Genomic DNA, 23,448 nt, shown 5'->3' with positions numbered 1-23,448 from the left:
CTGGTGCCAACAGCCGCGGTAACTCCAGCTCCAATAGCGTATATTAAAGTTCTTGCGGTTACAACGTTCGTAGTTGAACTTGTGCTTCATACGGGTAGTACAACTATAATTGTAGTTTGCGCTATACCTTATGTATGTAAGCGTATTACCGGTGGAGTTCTTAAATGTAATTGCAATACTTGTACTCTTTGCATATTTCTCCTATTTAAACCTGCTTCAATGCTCTTCATCGAGTGTTGTCGTGGGCCGATACAATTGCTTTGAACAAGTAAGAGTGCTTAAAGCAGGCTCCAAATGCTTGAATATTTTGTGCATATTTTGAATCGTTTTCTTTATTTGGGGAAAAATGAATAATGACCATCGTCAAAGCTTCTGAGTGAATATGTTGTTATGAAACTTCTCCAGCCATGTATAGAATGTGGAAGAAATATTACGACCGACAACTTCTTCACTAGCCTGGCGCTAGCGACAAAGCACATCTCTAAAAAAAAGCTCTCAAAAAAACTCTAGTGGAGACTATTAGAGGAAACAGAAACGAACTACCAAAAGCAGCCAACCAACAAATGGATAAACTGCCGCGTTTTTCCCTTCTGCTATATAAATCAAAGAATTGTTTTCTTACCAAATCAAATAAGAAAGTGGCTGTTCTAACTTTGAAGCACAAATTCGTGAAAATTCATGAAAGTAATAAAAAACTTTTACCGAAAACTATTAAATTTTCTAATAGCAAAAAATTTGATGTTACAAGACCCAAAATGTTCATAGAGGCCAGCTGCAACCTCACCAAATGCAAACCATCCTAACTGACACAGGATTTGTCAAGTGCGACTTTGTCACAATAACAAAACGTATAATATTTAATTTCAATTTTAAATTTGCAAAAAATTTACGTAATGCATGTAATAATGCGTAAAGTACTTTTTTCTTGTTTTCTTTATTATTTAATATTTAGTAATAACATATTATATAACTTTAAATAATATAAAAAAATATTAAAAATTAATTAGTCATTTCGACTGCTTTTGGGAAATGTAATATAAGCGGTTTTAGTTGTTCTAGCGTTAAAAAGAGAGTGCAACCATGCACTGACAGGTTGTTAAGCCCTCGGAGCGGAGAGTATTTAATGAAGGGAGATGTCTTGACATTATTTTTGTCGGTTTGTCGGCCTTAGCTCGATTTTCGGAACGAGAGATGGGGTAGAGCGATTAAAGAGTGAATGGTTGCGAAAGAAAAAGAAATAAAACGCACATTGAAATATTGTGAAACGTCAACAAAGAAATATTGAGTAAATTAAGATATGCGATTTTAATTCGTCTATGTGGTTGATTGACTCAGTCGCTCCGCAGCATTCACTTGTGAATGTTTGAAAATGTAAGGGTCTTTATGTAAAAAGAAAAATTATTTAATTATTGAAGTGAATGAAAAAAAAAGATAAAAAATACGTGCCATTTGCGTAAGGGAATGTAACCACGATAGAAAATACAAATCAAGAAATTGCTTAAGAAAATAAGACACTAAGTGAAGTCTAGAATATTAAAAAGAATTCTTGCAATACTATTCTAATGTAAATTCTGCGAAATCTTACTAATGCATATTTGTAAAGTGTGCAATGACAATAATAACAACAGAAAAGCACAAAAATGACTTTCAATGAAGTTTACTATGCTTATTTGTAATGACAACCAAAACAGATTTGAGTTTTAAATAAAATGCACAGATTGGGAAATATATAGGAGAAATAGAAGAAACTTTTTCTTATGATATATGTTTTTGAGAAAAGTAACGTTTATGTACTTGAATGAATGAATGAAGAAAAATAAAAATACAAAAAATTAAACTAATTCCTAAAAACTGGACACTTTAATTTGTTTGTGTTACTGTATGGTATACAGAAAGATGCAAAACGACAATGTCAGGCATGAAAATTCAGCTTTACATTTACTGCATAAATGTCTAAAGCTATAAGGGAGACATACATGGGATCAGGCTTTTAAAGCACAAAATATACGAAAAATTATACTCCAGATGGATGTAACGGAAAGTGTACAATTTAGTTGTAATAGTCTGAGGAGTGTCAGTGATCCAAAAATATGAATCCACTCCTACATTTCACGAACTTGCTAGCTCAGCAAAGGCATGTGCATCGGTCTCATACGCCTGCAACCCTTCTAAAGTGGAATTTTCGAGTTGCCATAAAATTTTTTATAAACAGACAGGAAGGATGTAGACACTATTACGTTATTTATGCGACAGTAATAGAACCCAAAGCTCGTTCCATTCATTTTCCATTCCAAGGAAATGATGCGGGCGGCCTTTGTCCACCTTTTCAAATTCAATCGTAATCTGAATTTTTGTGTTCCCTAGAAGATTTTTATCCTTGCTCCCAATGAGCGTGTCGTTAATATAAATTGCTAATTTTAATTTTCCGTCTTGTTACTTCTTATGCAGATAGAACTCATTTTCAACGACTGTTTCACGTAGCCAAGAAGATCATCTTTTACGTGCGTTATGTCCACCTTAACCAAATGCATTTTATGATAAATAGTAGTAGTTGTTAGCATTGTAGAGCACGTTACTACAGAAAAACAGCATCTTTGTAATCAATACTAAATTGCTAAATATATATCTTCGCTATCAATTTGGCTGTGCATATTCCAAGGTCATCATCTTTATTTCTTTTAAACGTAAACACCCATTCTCACCCTATGGCTTTCCGGCCGTTTGGAAAATCAACCGAAGTCTTTTTTTCGATAACTAGATGTGCACTCTCTTCAGTGCATTTTTCCAATTAGTTAAACTCGGCTTTAATGAAACATTTTTTCTGTTTATGGAACTTAGACAATACTCAAGATGTTATATCATTTATTCAGATTGTCCGCTTTCCACAACATGCAAATTTAAGTCTTCCTGGGTCCTTCCTTCTGAAAATGACGTCACTTTTCATGATTATCGTCAGTACCGTTGTCCTCCCTCTTAAGAAAGGATTACTCTTCTTCCACTTGATTATGTATATAATTTTCATCGCATTCTAGTGTTGTACTATTATCTACACTTTGATTGTTAGGATATGTTTCATCTACACACACAACCTAGTTTCTGCTAGGTCTACACAACACTTTGCGGATGACAAATCCGAAAGCAACAAAAATTCATATAGTTATTACAAAACCTATTATAATATAGAACCCAAATATGTTTAAAGAACAAAATTGTTAACATGTGAATTAGCGTTGATCAGTCCAAACATATACATTTGGACTGACACTATTTTTTATACCTTTTGCCTATTTTTCCTTTCAAGCACTTGGAACTTGAAGGAAACATGAAACTAATTAAACAAGACAAGATTTTAGTCGATTGACTGCCATTGCAAAATTTTATTACGTATTTATAGAACAATTAAAACGAATAACAATAATATTTTCGTGCAAAATAATAAATTTGTGCTTACACTAACAAAATGCATGCATTCACTTCTTTTACACGAACGTATATAAGCACATTTGACAAATCGAAAAAATTACATAAGTTACAGACAACGTGATCGCTTTTTTATTTTTGTGTATACTTTTTTCGTGTCCTTTTTTGAATGAAATTAAAGATTAGGTGTAGTAGCATGTTACTCAATTATGATGCTGCATAGAATTAATATTCTTAATATTGCATATACTTATGTATGTACAACTGTTGTTCTTAACAAACGCATTGGAGTTGTTTTAACAAAATACAAAAATTTGAACGATATGTGCACCTAGATATGTGTAGGGTGGTTTTTACAAATTTTTATTTATGAATGATTGCTGAAAATGTCAACACAAAATATTCAGCCAACTTAAAGCACTCTTTTGCTAACAACGAACTGGTTTAAGGAAAATCTCTCTAGAAAATGTCTTAGAAATACTCGATTGGAAATAGTAAAAATTGTAGAAGTTTTTTGTACCGTTTAGGTTTTGGCAAAAATGCGTTTAAAGGCTCGACACGTATTATAGACGCGATCTTTGGTTAAAATAAATTTTGTTAATTTTTCTTCGTCGGTTTGCAGTGCGAGGTCCATAAAAATTTTTTTCAGATTTGAATATTCCTTTCCGTGCTGTTTCATCCATTTGTTCATTGTCTAGGATAATTTCCCGCTTATAATTACAATAAGTTGACTAGTTTTCGTTGCGATATGAAAGAAACAGATGATATTAAAACTCTATTGTATCAAGGACACATAGACGGCTTCTCCTAAATTTTTTCCCTCGAATTTGTGGTAATTCTTTCCCGTGTTCGCACGAAAGATTATCTAGTTATCAGTTGAAACTTTGTGCTGTTTAAATCAAGATTCTCGTTCGCAGAAGCTCTTTAAAAATTTTTTTCTTTGGTCAGTGTGGCATGACTGTATTGAGTCAAAAAATTATCTAAAGCTGAAAACTTATCCTACTATCCAAGTCAGCTTATGTTTATGTTCTTTGTGGTGGCGTGATATTATTCTTAATTATTTAAAGCAGGCGTTGATCTGGTCTTCGTTTTCATATATCACGGTTTATTCTACCTGGTTCGAACTATTCCTGTTTAAATAATCATTACTAACATTTCGGTTGGACTCGGTAAGACCACGAATATTTTCATTAACCCATTCTCGAAAGTTGAGCAAAGTTGAAAGTGGCTCTTTAATGGAATGGTAGAAGTGGCTATTTGATCGAGAACTTTGGTGCAAGATTTTTCTTTTCCTTGCACACACATCGAAAGATTTCAATAAGGGTCGAGTGGTATCTTTCCGCCTATTCATTTGCCTCGCTGCTTTGGGTAGGTGTGAAATATATCTTAATTCCAAAAATTTTACTAAGGCGGTCTTAGGAATCCCCTCTCATTATGCGATGTAATCATGCGGTAAAATAATGTAAGACCTTGTGTAGAGTCCTTTTTAAGCGGGTCGAAGACGATTCTGTATTTTAAATAATTTTCAACTTTCGAGAATTTGTCAACGCAACTTTAAAATTTCAAGCCCTGAATCTCGAAAATAGCTGACTTGTAATTTGTTTTATAGAGGGCCCTCCATATTTATTTATTTTACAAATCATCCAGTTTCTGGTATATTCTTTGATCAGGCATCTAATGCGAGGAAAGTAAAATTTCTCTAAAATTTGTGGCCCATTTTCCCTTGGGTATTAAGGGGCTCGTTTGTTTTTGTCCCCAATAATTTTACAATTCCTCTGTGGATCAGTTATGTCTTCAACAGCCTGTTGAGTAATTCTGATTTCGTACGAAGTGAAGTGTGATAAAAATACCGCCTTGTATTTTTGTGACAAATCATTCACGCATCTTTATTCCGTTAATACACTTTTATATTTGAACATGCCTTCAGTACTTCTAATTGTAATCATTAATTACTAATACGAGAGACGTTTAGAAGGGCTTTAATATTTAGAGGGTTTTAATCTGGTTCAGCAGAGTGGATGATGCTGTCAGAATGAATACATTAACCTTGTTAATCTTCTAAATCCCATTACCCGTCACGGTTTCAAGTCCGACGGTAGGACCAGATTGAATACTGATCTAATTTCTCATGCTGTCATTGTAACTTCATCACTTAAAGTGTCAATCTGGTTTAAATCCGATTCCAATCGCGAAAGGGCATCGATTTTGCTGACTTATATATGATTTCGCAATTATATTTCTCAACTGTAGATTTCCATCTTTTTCACTCTCTATTATGATTCTGGTTACCTGACGCACATGTTAGCGCTTGAAAGCCAACATATATTCTTATCTTCTTGGCTCCATACAAATATAATAGCAAGTTGTTTAGGGGCCAGAAGTGAAATTTTTCTCCATGTTATTCGAACAGCGTGAGATATACGCTATCTACCGCCAAACAATGTTGGGGCAACACTAGTCGCATCGGAGTATCGGTTGTCAAATTTAACGGTTATTAATACCTTTGATGACATTAGCAAACTTTTAAGATCATTGAGAGCATACAATGCTTCTTCAGTGAGAGTTATCAATACCTTCCTAGGTTCGTCTTAATTTGAGTGCTTCCCTTCCTAGTTAGCTTCGTTAATGGTTCCGCGATGCGTATATAAATTGTAATCAGGAAGCTTTTTAGATCTTTCAGCGTTTTGGAGGCGTCAGCCTGTGAATTTTAAAATCATACCTCTGAACCCAAGAGCTGGGTTTTACCAAATATACCTGAGATTCGAGTCTAACAGCCTTGAGAACACATCTTCTAGGTTGCATAGATGGTCATCGACGTCGTTACAAAAACAATTATGCCTTTGTTGCTCTTTGCAGTATGTATGATTTCACTTATGGTTCTCAGCCCTGTCCAATTTCGAATATTACGCAGCCATGACATTTGTTTTCTGCCAATTTGTCTACTCCCTACTATACGGCCTTCCAATATTAAGCGCAGGAGGTCATATTTTTCTCCACGTACCATGTGTTGAAAATACGCAATTTTTCGCTCTATAACATACTTTAACAGCTCAAGCTTAGTGTTTATTCCTCTTAGAATTTCGACATTGGATGTGCGATTTGCCCGCGATATAGTTAGAATTCTGCGATTACCAAACATCTCAAAATCTTCGTCTATTTATTGTACCAATTTCTAATGTCCACGTTTCTAGGGCATACAAAACCACCTACAGTACAATGTATTTGATGAAATGAAGACGAAGAGGTAGGCCAATTTCCCGAAAGATGATGATTTGATGGCACTCCTAGGAAGGTACTGGCTTTTTTAACGGTTATTCCAAATTTTTACGTATCAAAATGTAATCTGTTTGATTTCGCATGACATTCTCACTGGTCACTGGCGACGGCAAATTCCTGTGACATACTTTTGATGGTGTGAAAAATAGAATAATTGTAATTGAAACTGTATTCATTCGTTCTAATCCAGCTCGTGGTTTTTACAGATAAGTCTAATTTTTATTTGATTTCCTTTCATATATTTTTTCAATTACATTATAATGTAATGAAGTAAGGGATGAGGTGTAAGTCGTGCTATGTTTGATTCCCTATTCTGCTCGGCTTCATAAGCGCCAAGTCTGTCCGTCTCATAAAGTGCCAATAAATCTCGGCAAGAGACGGTCCCTATGATTTAAGCTTGTATTTTAGTTTAGCAAGTTAAACGCTTTTGAATTGCTTGTAAGATAACAATTAAAATTCTTTATTCAAGTTTGCACTATTTATACTTAATTCTACCAGGTGACATTATACTAACGTAATCACTAATTAATTGGGGCGCCTGGTATCGTATTGCATTTCGAAATGCAGTTGAAGTGCGACAAAATTTTTGTTTTTCTTTTTTTGCTACAGAATTATGCATCCGCTTCAAAGTGGATTGGTTTGCAGTTTTTCATTTCTAAATATTTGTAATTTTTGTGTTTCTCCTCTTAATTAGATTTGGTTTTCTTAAATAAATTTAGTTTACATCTATTGTATTGTATCTCTTAATTAAATTTTTATGTACAGTTTTTGGTTTATCTTTAATTTGTATCGTGACATTGGGTTCTTCTATATCTATTACTTCGTATGGTCCTTCATAGGGTTTATCTAATCTTTTCCTGTTGTGTTTCTTTAATAGGATTTGATCTCCTATGTTTATATCGATTGGAGTAGTGTAATTTTCTTTTGATAGTTGTGTTCTTGCCGCTTTTGCTTTTTCTAAAAATCTTTTAGCCTTTTCTAAAGAATATTTTAATTTTGTTTTTAGCTCATTTATGTAGTTTTCTGGGTTGTATGTAGGATTTGAATTTAATATTGTTTCGTTGGGCATGTATGGCAATTTTCCGTATATCAATTCAAAAGGTGTATATTGTGTTTCTACGTGAGGGGTAGTGTTATATGCGAAAGTATAGTATGGTATCCATTTATCCCAATCATTGTTTCTTGCAAAGGTTAAAAGGTATTCGTTAAGAACTCTGTGATTTCTTTCAATTGTACCTAAGGTTTCGTGGTGGTAGCGGGTTGAGAACTTTTGCTCGATATTTAGTAATAGACAAATTTCTTTTATTAGTTCATTGTTGAATTCTGTTCCTCTGTCAGATTTTAATGTTTTAAATTGGCCGTATTTAAGTATTATCTCTTTTGTTAAAATTTTGGCAAATGATTTTGCGCTTTTATCTGCAATAGGATGTGCAATTATATACTTTGTTAATTCGCATTGGATTGTTAATATATATCCGAAATTATTTGAAGGTTTTATTGGTCCTACTGTGTCTATACTTAGTGTTTCAAAAGATGTGAACGGTGTATCTGTTATTGTGAGAGGTTCTTTTGTATGTTTGGTTTGTTTGCTTGTTTGGCAAATGTGGCATTGTTTTATATAATTTTTTATCATCTTGAACATATTGCGCCAGATGTATTTTTGGCTTAATTTTTGGAATGTTTTTCTTATTCCGAAATGTCCTGAGTGTGGGCAAGTGTGGTATTCTACTATTAATTTGCACTTTTCTTTATCATCATATAATCTTTCTCTTTCTTTGTATAATAGTATATTTATGCGGTACTTTTAATATTGTTGAATTTTTCTTTTAATATCTCTTTGGATATGTATTTAAATATATCATCACGTAGACTTAATGGATAGCCTAAGGAATTTAATTTGTTTAGTTTTGATGTCAATTTTTCCAAGAGCGCATCGAAATGGTCTGGATATTCATTACACCTCGCACGTGTGCAGTTTAATTCTTTAACATTTTTAATTATCATATCTTTCATACCGCTTTCGAATTTGAATTCTAATTTTTTTGTGTTCTTAATGTCATTTATTGACGTGCATTCCCACATATTTAGTTGTTCATTGAGTGTATTCTCTTTTGCCGATTTGCTTCTGGTTATGAATAACGTCTTTTTAATCCGTTCTTGGTCTTCCTCTCTGGATATTGGAATCATCATTTTTAATACATCCGAATTTATATTTATCGTTGATAAGGCGTCAGCGTTAGCGTTTCTTGAACCTTTTTTGTAAATTATGTCGAAATAGTAGTCCGATAATTCTATTCTTATTCTGGTTAATTTTGAGGTGGGGTTTTTGTGGGAGAATAGTGCTACTAATGGTCTGTGATCAGTTATCACTGTGAATTTTTTGCCGAATAAGTAGGGTCTGAAATGTGTTATTCCAAAGTGGATTGCGAGTAGTTCTTTTTCTATAATTGGTTTGTTTTTTTCATGCTTGTTTAGGGATTTGCTTGGATATTGTAATATGGGTGGTTTTGTTTAGTTTGTTATTGAGTTCTAGGAATGACTGATTACATTGGGTTGTCCATTCGAAGTATTTACCTTTTTTCAGGAGATCGTTTTTTGCCATGTTAGCAAAGTCTTTCATAAATTTTCTGTGATAAATTTTCTTGATAATTTGGGTTGGGGTTAGCTTTTTATTGTTTCGTACTTAGCCGGATCTGGTTTTATGCCTTCGGGTGTTATTATGTGTTCTAAATAGGTAACCTATTCTGGTTGTAGGAAGTTGCATTGGGATGGATTTAGTCTTAGGTTGTATTTGTTAAATCGTGCTAGTATTTTCTTTAGATTTCTGCTGTGATGCTCAAAGCTACATCCGTGTATTATTATGTCGCCTACGACATATAAAAATGCTTCGGTGTCTAGTCCTGATAAAGCTATGGTTAACATTCTTTGAAAACTGTTAGCGAAATTTTTAGTCCGAATGGAAGTCTCGTGCATTGATAATGTGCATTTGCTGCTGAAAAGGCGGTTAAGGGTCGCGAGTTTTTGTTCAGTTTTATTTGATGAAATGAGTTTGTCATGTCCAAAGTGGAGAAATATTTTGCTCGTCCTAGTCTATCTAGGATGTCTTCTAATCTTGTAAGGAGGAATTTATCGTTTCTATTTTCTCGTTTAGTTTTCTGTAGTCAACTGCTAGTCGCCATTTCTTTATGTCTGTCTGATTTTTTTGGGTACTACTAAGAGTGGTGATTTATAGGGGTTAACTGAGGGTTCTATAATGTTTTGTTGTAATAATTCTTCTACCTGGGTATGTATGGTGTCAGTTTGTGTGTTGGGTAATTTATAGTTTGTTATGTACACTGTTTTATTGTCGTTTGTTTCTATGTTTTGTGTATACAAATTATTTGCTGTGAGCGGTTCATTTTCTAGGTGGAATACTGTGGAATACTGTGTATTGTGACTTCTTTATCTAGTGTATTTAATATTTTAATGTGTTCGTGTCCGTTTTTTGGTGTTATTGAATTGGCTAAAAATATTCCTTTTTGTGTTCTTCTATTTAGTACTAAAGCGTCGTTGTCTATTTTGATATCTATGAGGACTATAATTTGGCATCTTGGGGGAAGAAATATGTTGTTTTTATTAAGTATTTCATCGTATATGGGGACCTGAATTTGGTGGTCGTGTGTATTAACTGTAAGAGAGAAATTTTCATAATTTATATTGCAAGCATACTTGTGTAGGAAATCTGTTCCTATGACTCCATCGGTTTTTATCCGGAAGTTTTGGTCTGCTAGCTGTATTTTATGTTGAGTGATTTCGTTTCCTAGATTTATATTCAAATGTGTAGTTCCCAATGTTTCTATACGTTCGTTGGTTATTCCTGTTAGATTAATACATTGTGTGTTGTTTAGTGGGTAATCTTCCAAAAGGCGTGCTTTGCAGAGGCTGATGTCTGCATTTTTAATATCTAGTAATATATATTTGGATAGTTTTGAGAGAGAGAAGATATGGGAGTTGGCTTGTTTTGTGTACTCGGTGGATACCTGGTTTAAGTGTTTTGTCCCGAATTCAGGGGCATCGATAAGGAATCCGGGTGAAATCCGTTTCCCTGGTCTTCTATTGCATGTATACGGTTGTTGTGGTTGTTGTTTCTTTGATTTCTGTTATTATTGATAGTTGAAATTTCTGTTATTATTATTGTTTCTATTAAAATTGTTGTTATTGTTATAATTCCTGTTTTGATTATTGTTGTGATATTGGTTTCTGTTGTTGTGGTTAGTATAGGAGTTTTTGTTTTTGTTGTGGCGATTGTGTGAATTTTTCTTTTGGTAATTTATTCTCACTACCTGAAAATTTGTGGGATAGCTCTTCATGGTTATTTCACCTACCCAAATCTAAAACAAAATATCGATCAAGTTTCTTCCGGTCTAAATTTTATAAAATAAAACCAACAATAGTTTGTCAAATAACTGTCATTCATGAAAATATTCTCGCTAGACTTTCTTCGTATACATGTCATAGCTTAGGTGTTTCGCTTTGTAAAACGCTCTTTTTATAAACATCGAGATAAATACCTCCAAAAATATTTAATTAATGCAACATGAAATAACATTTGTAAAGAATCATTTATTTCAAGCATTGCACTCAGGTGCTATTAATTTCACAAAATGAGGTCCTACTGAAAGCGGTTAAAACGTTTTTAGATTAATTGCAAGTCATAAAAGCAAGTCTACTAAAACATAACAAAAAATTCCAATGTTGTTACCAGGTTGTTCGCGTTTCTGTACCCTATATTTAACTTATCTTCATGAATTTTTAGGACATCGCGGTTGTCAGCTAATGTCTTGTACGTTTCAAATCGAATTTTGGGTCAAAAAAAGGTTCTTCTTTACATGAAGCCTCTTAGTTCAAGGGCTATATGTTTATATTTGTTTGCTTTTCTACAAAGAATACACGCTTAGAATTATGTTCCGATTTGTCAACATCAGTTTCTTTAGTCGCGTTTACACGCTTTACAGACAGAACGGGACCCCCTCGCAGCATTATGAGCGTTAATGGACGAAGTTTCGTAGGTGCAAGACGTGCACTTAAACGTCAATGTATTCAATTTATGAAGAATGTTACACACGAAGTCATCCAAACATATTTCATTCACGGATTTGAATGGTCACATGTGCTGATATTTATGAAAGTGGTCTAAGTCATATATTTCTTGTTTCCAGATATTTAATGAACTGCATTTGAGTAAATCAAAAAAAACTGATTAATGGAAAATTTTTATGGACATGAAATTTTAAGTGGATTTCATACCAAAATGTTGTTTTTAAACTCTGAATTGACTTAGAACACTTTCAAAATTAACTGAATATCCTACAAATGACTTAAAGTAGTAAAAAACTAGACGTTTCTGAAAGAATGGGGGTATGTGTGGTACTAAACATATAAAATCTTTATGTTTTTCTTCCGTTCCGTGGAGGAGTATAACGGAATTAGTTTAATATTTTCGTATATGTTTGGTTTTCCTCTTTTAGGTAAAATACCAAAAAAATGCAATTTAGAATTATTTAAAGAAATTTATAAAACTTCCTATTAGGTAAACTTTTCAAGAATTTCGTCAATTGATATTTCAGCCAAGAGACAGATTCCCTCGGGATATTTTTTATTCTTGCTATCGTTGATTTCGTCGAAATATAATATGGCTAGGACGCGCGTTTTACCCAAAATGTGTTTTTTATTCTACACTTCTGTCAGTTCATAATGCTAAGGATGGTAGATGCAACTTGCTTTTTCTATTTTCATTTTTATCGACCCAAAATGACGATAATTCGATAGAAAGGAAAGACCAGATCCCAGAAATTTGTTATCTATCGTTTCGTTATTATTTGATGACTGAGCAATTTCCATCCATGTTAATGCTACTTACGTTTTTAGCTCCAACAAGCATCACTGCTTTGGCATTTACTAAGTGGCACTTCTTTACTTACCATTATAAAAACCGTTTCCGAAAATTTGTCCGATGGAAAAGAGTCAAAGTGATTCACCTTTAATTGCCACTTAAGAATATTTGACGGCTGTTCGATGAAAACAGGAATACCTCAAGTCAATGCAAAATGGAATGAAATTTATCATGAACGAAAATTTACCATCCAATGCATGGTAATTAGATCATATTGTGAGAACCTTCAAGCGCCTAGATAAAGTTATTTGAGTAGTCGAAACCAAAACCGACTTAGAACCAATCACTCGTCCAATCACTAAATTAAGTTTAATACCGTTGTAAAATTGAACAATTTTCTAGATTTATCGTAACTTACTATTTAAAGTCTATATTTTGCTAACTACATTTCCCATTTTGAGATTTTTTGTTAAAATTCATTATTTATGTTTCTTTATTTTAGAATCGATATAGAACGATAGCCAAAAATTCATAAATATCAATTATACGATCGTCATCATCCTGTACTGTTTTTCTGAATCTTCCCTTCCTGTAATCGTCGCCGCCGTCTTGGCTTTGTTCGAACCAATAATTACTGTGCTAATTGTTTAGCACGAAGCCACCAAACAGGTGAATGTTCCTCTATATTTTGATGCTTCGATTACGATGGATTTCACCAGCCACTGCTTCACTGTTCCTCAATCTCGAAAGATGGAAAGTTGAAATACCTATTCTCAATTAGCTGTCCGAATAGTACCGTAGTATTGCAATATCTAAATTGTTAGCAAATACCATATCCAGCTGATTACTGAGGGAGTGACAGGTTAAATTAAGCTCTATTATGCCCGGGATAAATATTCGTCAAAAATTCGTCATATCTACTAGAATACTGAGATGAAAGAGGAAGCCTTTCTGTCTAGGCTCCACACTATATTTGTCGATATGATACGATACACCTATCATATAGTCTAAGTGACATGGAAATATCTTCTAGGAGACCAACATGCTGCTGATAAATTGAAATGGCAATTTTGTTCGCAGTTTGAATAAACGGTTGGTATGTTTGAACACAATACGCAAAATTTCAATTTATTTCAATTCCGCCTTACTACGACTGGAGGACCTTAGAGCGACTACAGGAGGTGGTGCGCAATTAGCAAAGAGAATCCAACCACCTGACCTAGAGGATCTATGAGACCTGGGTGCGTCGAAATTATCGTAAAAAATTTCAGAAAAACGCATATTTTGCTCAAACCACGGTATACAAAACGCTAACACGTGAAAATCAACAGTTGAATTTCTGATGTTTGCATCCCGAAGCTTTATACTTAAACCACGAACGTTTTGATAAAACAATTGTAGAAACTGCTAGCAACTAATTAATTTTTTGCCCCCAGAAAATTGACGAATTAAGCCACCTACAACATTTGCCTTACCCACGAGACCTACGCGCCTTCGGTGATCAAAGCACTCAGACAACCAGCCGCTTATTTAGCGGTCGGACGTAGCGCCAGGCTTCGCTAGATATTGCTTGAATATTCTATATTGACGTAATGGCATTTAAGATTAGACCTTTCTTGCAAATATTAAAATATTGTTAAATCAATAATAAATAAAGATATTTCACAATCAATTACATATTGTTTTGAAAATTTACGTGTAATATTGGTATATCTTCTGGACTGCTTTGTTATAATATTTATTTAATAGCTAATCTGCAGTACAAACAACGGAAGCACGGGTAATATAAGTATAGTCGCGGCATTATTATTATATTTATAGCGCTATTGCTCCGAATCTTCACAAAATCAAGAACGCGCTTTCGGTAATTTACGCGCAAATAACTTTCATGATGATGATCCCTACTAAGAACAATCTTATGCAAATGAATTTATTTATTTACTTATTTACTTACTTATACATGAAATTCAACTAAGCCAAATTAACAGTTGAATCAAGTAAATCTTAATAGTTTATCTTATACTAATTATTTTAAAAGCTAATATACAACATATAGGAAAATGTGAAGAAAGAATAATAAAAACAGAGTAACTTAAAATAATAATTCATGTATAAATAAATAAGAAAGAAAAAAAAAAAGAAAAAAAAGCATGTACAAAGCTAGCACAGAAGCGCACCCACATAAAGAACAGATCAAGGGTGCAAGTGAACTCCTAAACCATTGCAAACATGCATAAGCTTGGCAACCGACAACGTTAAGAACACCATTTAGTTTTCGAAATAAAAAAAAAAAAATGAGAATTTAAAAATGCAAGTTCGTTTAAGTACTCCATAGGTAAATCGCGCGCATTAAACAAACTTGCTTTAATAGACGCTTAAAGAATTCGATATTGAGAACAAGTAATAGGCATCATTTAGGTTCCTGCAAACAACTCTGGGCGGGCTAAACACCTCATAATTGTGTTTACATTGACTAAGGTTAGTAAAGATGCAGAGCCTAGAGAAGCGGTTAGGGACATTAAAGCTTATCTCACCAAGTAATGCGGGGGAGTCTATAGAACCATTTATTACTTTGATTAAGATGGAAACGCCAAGAATAAATCTACGTTTCTCGTGACCGTAAGCATAACAGAAGCAACCTATTTTCATAGGGGGGAAGACAGGCAATCAGGCCCTAACCCAAATTCTTAAGGGAAAACAGCAAGAATTACTTTTGAACATATTCAATTGAATCTACATAGCACCTATATGAACGAGACCACAAAACAGAGGCATACTCAACTATAGGTCTAACCAAACCCATATACAACCTTTTCGTAATATAAGGATCATCAAGCTCTTTGGACTATCTCTTTATAAAACCAAGCGCGGACCTAGCTTTGCTTAACGAGAGTTCAATATGCAAGTTAAAACGTAACTTTTGGTTAAATAGAACGCATCTGTGAACGAACCCACATACTACTACTAGTGCGAATCAGTGAAATACTGAATAATGAATGACTTCCTTCTTGAGAAAGAAAGCTTCTTACATTTATTTAGATTTAATTTCATAGAATTAAACGAGCACCATCCAGTCAAAGTATTTAGGCCAATATGAAGGTGATGTGATTGCGATTCTATGGAAAAGGAAGAGCACAGCTTCGCATCATCAGCTTACTATAAGATCTGGCTGGATTTAATCACCGATGACCATTAATGCCTTGAGGAGCATCACACGTCATACGAAATTTAATCGAGGTGATGAAGTTGAACAGAACCCTGAATGATCTCTTGCGTACATCCGAGGTTACCCACCATAGGCCTAGAGTTTAAAGATCAAAAAGTTATGGTTAACCAAATAAAACGTTATAAAAGGCCTTGAAAATATGACAAGTAAACTCTAACAGATTGGTGAACGAAAATCTTCCTTAACGAAAGCCATGTTGGAGAGGAAAAATATACGATTTGATGGCAAAGGCCATATTCTGAGTCACAATTCGCTCGAACACTTTCGGTAAGACACTCAACTTGGCAATACTTCAACTGGTTGTCTATTTTTATGTAAATAGGAATAAGCAGATTACTCTTCCAACGCAAAGGGAAAACACCTAAATTCAAAGACTGGTTGAAATTCTTTGAAATAACACCACACAGCTCGACAGCGCATGATTTAAGTACGCATGATTGAATTCCATTAGGTCCAGGCGCACAACTAGACTTTGGAAAGCTTAAACCGTCATTTTCTGAATTGACCAGACTAGAAATTTAAACTGAATTGGTTATAGGATATTGGTAGCGTACATTTAAATCGGAATTAGCAGTCGAAGAGTTTCGTCGGAAGTATTCAGCAAAGAGATTTGAGGTTTCAAAATCATCAAGAACTTTAAGTAATTTAGCATGTCTCTTACGTAAGAATACCCAAGTAAGCCCACATACCTAAAAAGCATGTGCTTTTTCATTTTTCTTACCGTTCGTGTCTTAACTGCTTTTGTTGTTGTTAATATTTAACCAAATGATTCTAAATATTTTAATTGACATCAAGAACAACGAATAACGTTGAACAGCGTTCTGCTGTAACAAAGCGTACGACTTTTAAGACAATACAGTGACGCATGGTTATGTATATATTTTTTTTTTTTCGAGTAAATAGAAAAGATATGTTTTCATAAGCATTACGTGTACTTGTCAGTATATATATATATACACGTTACTAATATAATTTATTGCATATCTTTACGCGTAGAAATAACATTTTTAAAACATTCGGAAGAAATGAATCTTAAATAAAATTTCACCCTTTTATGTCTACGCTACAACTTTCTATGTATGTAAAGAGATACGCACGGTACTTAGTACCCCCACCGCAGGATATCAATGAGACGGATATTCAAACTTGCTTAGTGAAGGAAAATATCTATAATGTGTATTTAACATAACACATAAATTCTTTTTAGACATTACCAAAAAGCTTCCTGCGTCAAATGAATCTCGGCTGAGATGTTATACCCTTATCTACCGTTTTCTAGCTTCTCTAACACATTAACAAATGTTTTATTTATTTATTTACTTACACATGAAGCTCAACCAAAACATATTAACAGTGGAATTCAATTGGCTCTTGGAAGTGAATCCAATACTAATTAACTTTAAAAACTAGTATAAAGTATGTAAGGAAATAAAGAAACAAAAAAATTAAATAATAATTCATTTTTAAAAAATTAAAAAGAAAAACAAAAAAAAAAGTATGTACACAACTAGCATAGAGGCACGTCCACAACCCGTACAGAACCCAATTGCAAGTGAAGCCCATAGCTTTTTCAAACATGCAAAACAATACCAGTTCATTTATATCATAATAAGATGTTAAGATTGTAAGTTATTTTAAATACGACATAGGCAAATCGCGTATATTAAGCAAACTTGTTTTGATAGTCTTTATAGAATCCCATATTGAAATTAAGTGATAAACAACATTTAGGTTTATGCGAACACCTCCAAACGATTTAAAAAGCTCATAATTATATTCACATTGATACGGCTTAATGAACAAAAAGTGTCTGGATCAATGAAATACTCAGTATTGCAAGGCTTGCATCTTGAGAAAGAAAACTTCTTTTATTTTTTTAAAATTAATTTCGTAAAATTTAACGAGCACCCTGTAACCAAATTATTTAAGTCAAGGTGAAGCTAACACGATTGCGATTCCAAGGGGGAGGAAGAAGACAGTATAACGTCGTCAGATAAGATCTGGTTAGATTTAATCTGAGGAGATCATTAATGTATAAATTGAATCAAAGGGGCCTTGAGGGATGCTAGCTGTCACAGGAAATTCATCCGAGGTTATAAACTGAAACAGAACCTTGAATGATATGTTATGCAGATAAGAGCTTATCCAGCATGGTTTAAGTATACATGATGAAATCAAATCAGCCCCAAACACACAACTATATCTTACAGACCTGAAACCATCCGAAACGTCATTTTCTGAAATGACCAAGTAAGGAATCGAAACGGAGTTAGCTATCGAATACGGTAAATCGGAATGAGAAGTTTACAATTGTCGTCGAAAGTATTGAGCAAAGAGATTCGAGGCTTCAATATTATCAACGGACTCAGAGCCATTGAAAGAAACATGCGAGGGATTTAAGGAGATTTTTCTTTTGGAGTTAACAAACTTAAAAAAGTATTTACGATTAGCAAACAGCGAGGATTTTATGAACTGAAGGTATTTGCAATAATATTGGCTGAGGAAATTAAATCTATGCCTTGCAGCTGAAAAAGCGAAATAGTTGCAAGCAGAGCCACTTTTCGAAAATTTTTTGAAATGTTTGCTTTTGCTATTTTTACATTATTCAATGTCTTGTTAAACCACGGAGCACATCTGCTTCGATGTCGGGAGTGCTTGACCGGAACGGATGCATAAATGGGTTGATTTAATATTTTGTAGAAAGATGACAGTAAGCTTTCAATATTTCCAATTGAGAGATTAAGCACAATATGTCACAAATGGGATTTTAGCACAATGTGTCAAAATTTGGATTTGGAACGTTAGAGCAGCGAACCATCATCCTTGCGATGAAAGAAAATACACTTTGTTGGATGATAAGGATCCTCAGGTAAACTAAAAGGTGGACAACGATTTACACTAATCTCGGGGAATTGGCAAAGATCGATCATTACAATTAGAGGTACCGTTGTATTGAATTAAATTATGATCGAATAATTCATTAAAGAAGACAACAGCTCTACCAGATGTTGAAGTAGGAATCAAGTAGACACAATTGTCACTGTAACACCAAGTGGCAAATTGAAGTCACCCAATGCTAAATCGGTAGGTTTAAACTGCTTGGCAACTTCACAAATAAAGACGGCCTGATTCTTATATATGGAGGTATCCGAAGTTGGGGGAATATAGGAGCAGCTCACATATAAGTGTTTATTAGGAATTTTCGCTCAAGTAGCAATAAATTCAACGTAGGGAGTGGTGTAAAATTCAATTCAGTAGGACGGAATTGCCGAATATATGGCAATTAAAGCACCACCACCAATGCGATTCAATCGGTCCTTTCTTAAAACCTGGAATTATGAACAAGTTCCGACGAATTTTGATCAGGCTTTAACCAACTTTCAGTGAAGGCCAAACAGGAAAACTCCGTGCTCACTGAATTTAGGAGAGTAGAACGAATTACTGAATTTAGGCTCCTAATATGTGAAATGAATAGATTCCATTTTGATAAATGAGAGTTAAGGGGCCTGAAGCAACATTTAGATTTTGAGGAAGAAAAGGCTATTGCAATAATATGACGGGGTCGATCACGAGGGATAAAATCCTTAATTTAGGATCCAACTGGCCACAATTTAGTCAAAATTTCCATGCTTTCAGTCAGAACTAGCACTTTAAAAGACGAGATTGCTCTAAATTGAGACGGTGCAAATTTGAGAATGCTAACACGCTTTAAATTAACTGATGAGACTTTCGCGGCCAGATATCTTTTTTTGTTATCCACGCATGTATTTGATGCCGGTCTTGACGCAAATATTGGCTTTCTGGGAGAAACGGAAATCAAGCAAATGCCATCTCTACTAGGAACGGAGCGGATCACAAGTGGTGAGTTGGGGAGAATATAGAAGGGCTAACCACATTTGCACAAGCAGCTTGTGCGACCTGCCCACACTGGTGATCCTCATTCACACTCAAACAGCCAAAAGGGGAGCTGGATTTATTATTTTCTTTATTAGTTTTACGCGATGACGCCTGAGTAGAGTGAGCGACATCACTGGGACGAGATACCCTTGCCACTTCACCGTAGCTAAAACCAGAACGACTTCCCCGCTTATTTGTAACTTTTTTATTATCAACTGGCTCAACAATAGTAGAAACACTAACAGTCATTGTAGACATTGTGGAAGAGCTAACTTAAATCAACGCATCAGACGTGCGAGAACTCAATATAACGACACTCGTTGAACATAGTCTTCATTTTTTGCAAACTTATCACACAAAGGGCCAAGATTTTTGCTCAAATTCGAGAAAATACTTCTCGTCTCCGTAAAGAATTTAAAGAAATCAATGTCCCGCTTTCTACAGCCAGGATGTCAGCGTCGTAATCCTTTTGAAGGATCCAGGACTGGATGTGCAGCACGGTTATTAACACACTTTGTATGGCAAAATCTTTCGCAGAACCAGCATGATATGAATCATGCAGATTCTAGGCCCGTTTTCACACGACATGATGCAAATAAAAAATCCATGTCCAGTAAAACACGGCAGAAGGAGATTATGAAAAAAAAAGAAGAGCGAAAAACTAAAAGACTCCACGAAACAAAAATTGTCAGCAAATTAAACCAAATTTCTTACTATTCTTATCACTGTAAATATAGAGCAAAACCAAAACAAACTGTAAACACAGATTAACAGGAAAAAGAGAACTTTTACCAAGAGCTCTAATTGTAAATTAAAAATAAATTAAATTACACACTTTATTCTTTTAAAGATTTTTATACTTTAGACTCGAATAAAGCAGAAAAGCAAAAAGATACACTAAGAAATGGAAATATTTCTTGCAAGGATTTAAAATGCGACTACAACGCGCGCGCAGAGTTCCCAAACTGACCCAACATTTTATGAAGAATAATCTTTTACATTTATAAAATTTATAAGCACAACATTAGGCAAAAAGACGATCGTGGCAGGTAGGCATATTATTTCCTGATCCTGATTCTAAGTCGATTTAGCAATGTCTGTCCCTCTGTATGGTGTGCGTCGTTGAGACTCTCCTAAATGTAAAAATTAAGATAACGATTTCAATTTTGGTAGAAGCGATGGAAGCTTCTGCGCAAAGGTTGGTGTTGAAACTGGTCCACTCCCTTCAAAATAGACGCTCGCTTTAAAGCGTACACTGAAACCACTTCCGTTTCCTTTAGTAATTGTTTGCAGGTTTTTGTTTTTAACTTCCAAATTAAGAAAGATAGAAGACTGAAACTTTTTACATTTACTTTAAAAAAATCCTTACTATTTATGTGCAAGGAGACAAAAAATCCGCCATGCCCACCAAAACTTATAAGGGCTCAAATTCCATTTTTGTCACTATTTTGTGGCTTTTTCTTTATGAATCAATCGATGGGGTGTAAAAAAAAGGAGAGCATAAGGCGAGAAGCTAAATGGGTATGTTCCAAATTAAATACCGTAGACGTCGCGTAGTAGTGGATTAATTTTTTCTTCGAAATACCGTCGATATGGTTATCAACTCGGAGGACTTGGAGAGTAGAGCTGACTATGTTAATTCCAAATTACATTTGGCACGACATGTTGGATTCATTTTTTTTTAACAATCTGGTCAATACGGACATCAAATAAAACGACTTGAAGTTTAGAACGCGATCAGCTAAGTCTGTTATTTCAGAATTAGTTGGAATGGACGTAATGGATTAATATTTCTTACCTTACGGGGTTTTTAGATTTGATATATTGTTATTGCAAGCTAAAGTACAGATCTTCAGACACGGCTCTCCCCAAGTTTATCTCTCTCACAAAGACAAAAGCCGCTGTTTTTTTGCAAACACATATGAACCGATATGAATTTGCTAAATTAACAGCAAATATTTTTGTATTCTTTCAGCTAATTTGCAATAATTTGTCGGTTATTTGTTTATTTCAAGTGCACATTTATTTTTCGTGACATTTTTATGCTCTTTAGGCTATAATACAACGTGTTCCCGAAAAAAATGAATTCGCGCAGCAACACGTCTCTTAACTACCATATCTATAAAACCAAGTCGCGAATTTTGATTAATTCTTCGGCAAGTAAATGACCCGAACTGGTTAATGTGACATCATATTTCTTGGCAATTTTCTAATTTACAATATCTCAATTGACGTTTAATTCGGTTAGAAGTTAACCATTTTCAAAAAATCCCTCGATGATTTTTCCAATAATTTAGGGTCAGATATCTATCTACATATTAGAATTTTTCAATAATGCGCACCAATTCCTTTGAGCGGACTTCACATAAATAATTTTTTGAGGAAGAACTACAATATTGGTATGCTTATAGTATGCCATTATTTACCCATATTTATTTACTCATTATTTAACTATACAGAATGAGAGAATGAAAAAAAATAAGGTCGGTTTGCTAGTAACTCTTTAGTCCGACAAACAACGACGCCGCTAAAGTTGTCGACTGATGATGGATATATTTTTTTACCCTACGCTTATACCCCTCGTTTATAGCACTCGTTAGCATTGATAACAAGATTGTGTATTTATTTCACATAAACACACATTCATTCTTGCGAATAACAAAATGTTTCTTTTTTTCTTATTGTGGTGGCATATCAGTTTCAAATTGGTTAGTTACTCATACTTTATTTACGATTTCATCGCAACTCATACACTGCGATTCTTTTGAATGTTTTGATCCCTATATGATATCGAGTTTAGTCGGTAACGACAGCCCACCAACCCTAAACCCACTTCAGAATCTGATTAATGGCTGGACTGAACCTTGATGCCACCGTAGGAATGGATTATCTTTCCCGTACTAGGAGTAAAAGGAGCCTCAATTTAGTTCGTTGTCTCATAATTTGAAATTTTCGCTGATGTTTCTTAGAATTCATTGATATTGATATTGTGCTGGACTAAGCACAAACACAGCAGTATTTACACTTTTTTATTACTTAATCAACACATCCTGATAACACTAAAATACAGCCTAAATCAAACAAGGCCAGATAGAGATCTTATTTGGTTCTTAATTCTTTATTGAAATTGTACATATATACACATACTTATATATAAACTGTAGAGGTCTAGAACAGCGGTGAGCAGAGAATTGATAGAATAAAGCAAAAGTAAAACGGGCGAAATGACGTTGCAGAGAAATGCAGAGAAAGTAGACAGTCGTTAAGCGTAAGTCAGAGAGTAAGGTTCTAAAGTCGCAGAGGCTTTAAGTAGAACTAAGTTGTAAAATAGTATAGTAGTCAAACCTTACTTCTATTATGATTTCATATATATTCCATTACTCGTGAATTTGAATTACTTTTTAATAAATACACCTGATTGATCGAGTAGGCAAAGGTTCTCGACCTACAATTCAATGGCCGTGGGTTCAGATGTCAAGTGCGGTAGAGTTTGCAATAAAGCCGATTTTAATGCTTTTAAATTTGAGGCTTATGATTTATTTCACTGGCTAAGTTAACAACAATGCTTCTTAATAAACATTAGTTGGGGAAAAAGAAATCCATTATTTTTATATGAACTTCAGGACTTTATTTAACATACTTCGGATTGTCCGATTTGGGTCAAATATGCACCGTTTTGTTGTATGGTTTGTTGTCATTTTACAGGTAACTTCAAAATGCCTCTCTCATAGAAGTCCTGGTCTCTATTTGCAAAAAA

The 23,448-nt window shown here is 34.2% G+C and overlaps 1 pseudogene; it reads right to left on the bottom strand.

Annotated features, from left to right (window-relative positions):
• LOC119640681 overlaps positions 1–19,949 on the bottom strand; it is a 22,394-nt pseudogene extending 2,445 nt beyond the window's left edge.
• Positions 19,950–23,448: the final 3,499 nt, after the last annotated feature.

The sequence above is a fragment of the Glossina fuscipes genome, unplaced genomic scaffold (assembly GCF_014805625.2).
Source record: "Glossina fuscipes isolate IAEA_lab_2018 unplaced genomic scaffold, Yale_Gfus_2 122, whole genome shotgun sequence".
In the NCBI taxonomy this organism is placed as follows: Eukaryota; Metazoa; Arthropoda; class Insecta; order Diptera; family Glossinidae; genus Glossina; species Glossina fuscipes.
The sequence above is the reverse complement of the archived record's forward strand: the minus strand, read 5'-3'. Positions and strand labels throughout refer to the sequence as shown.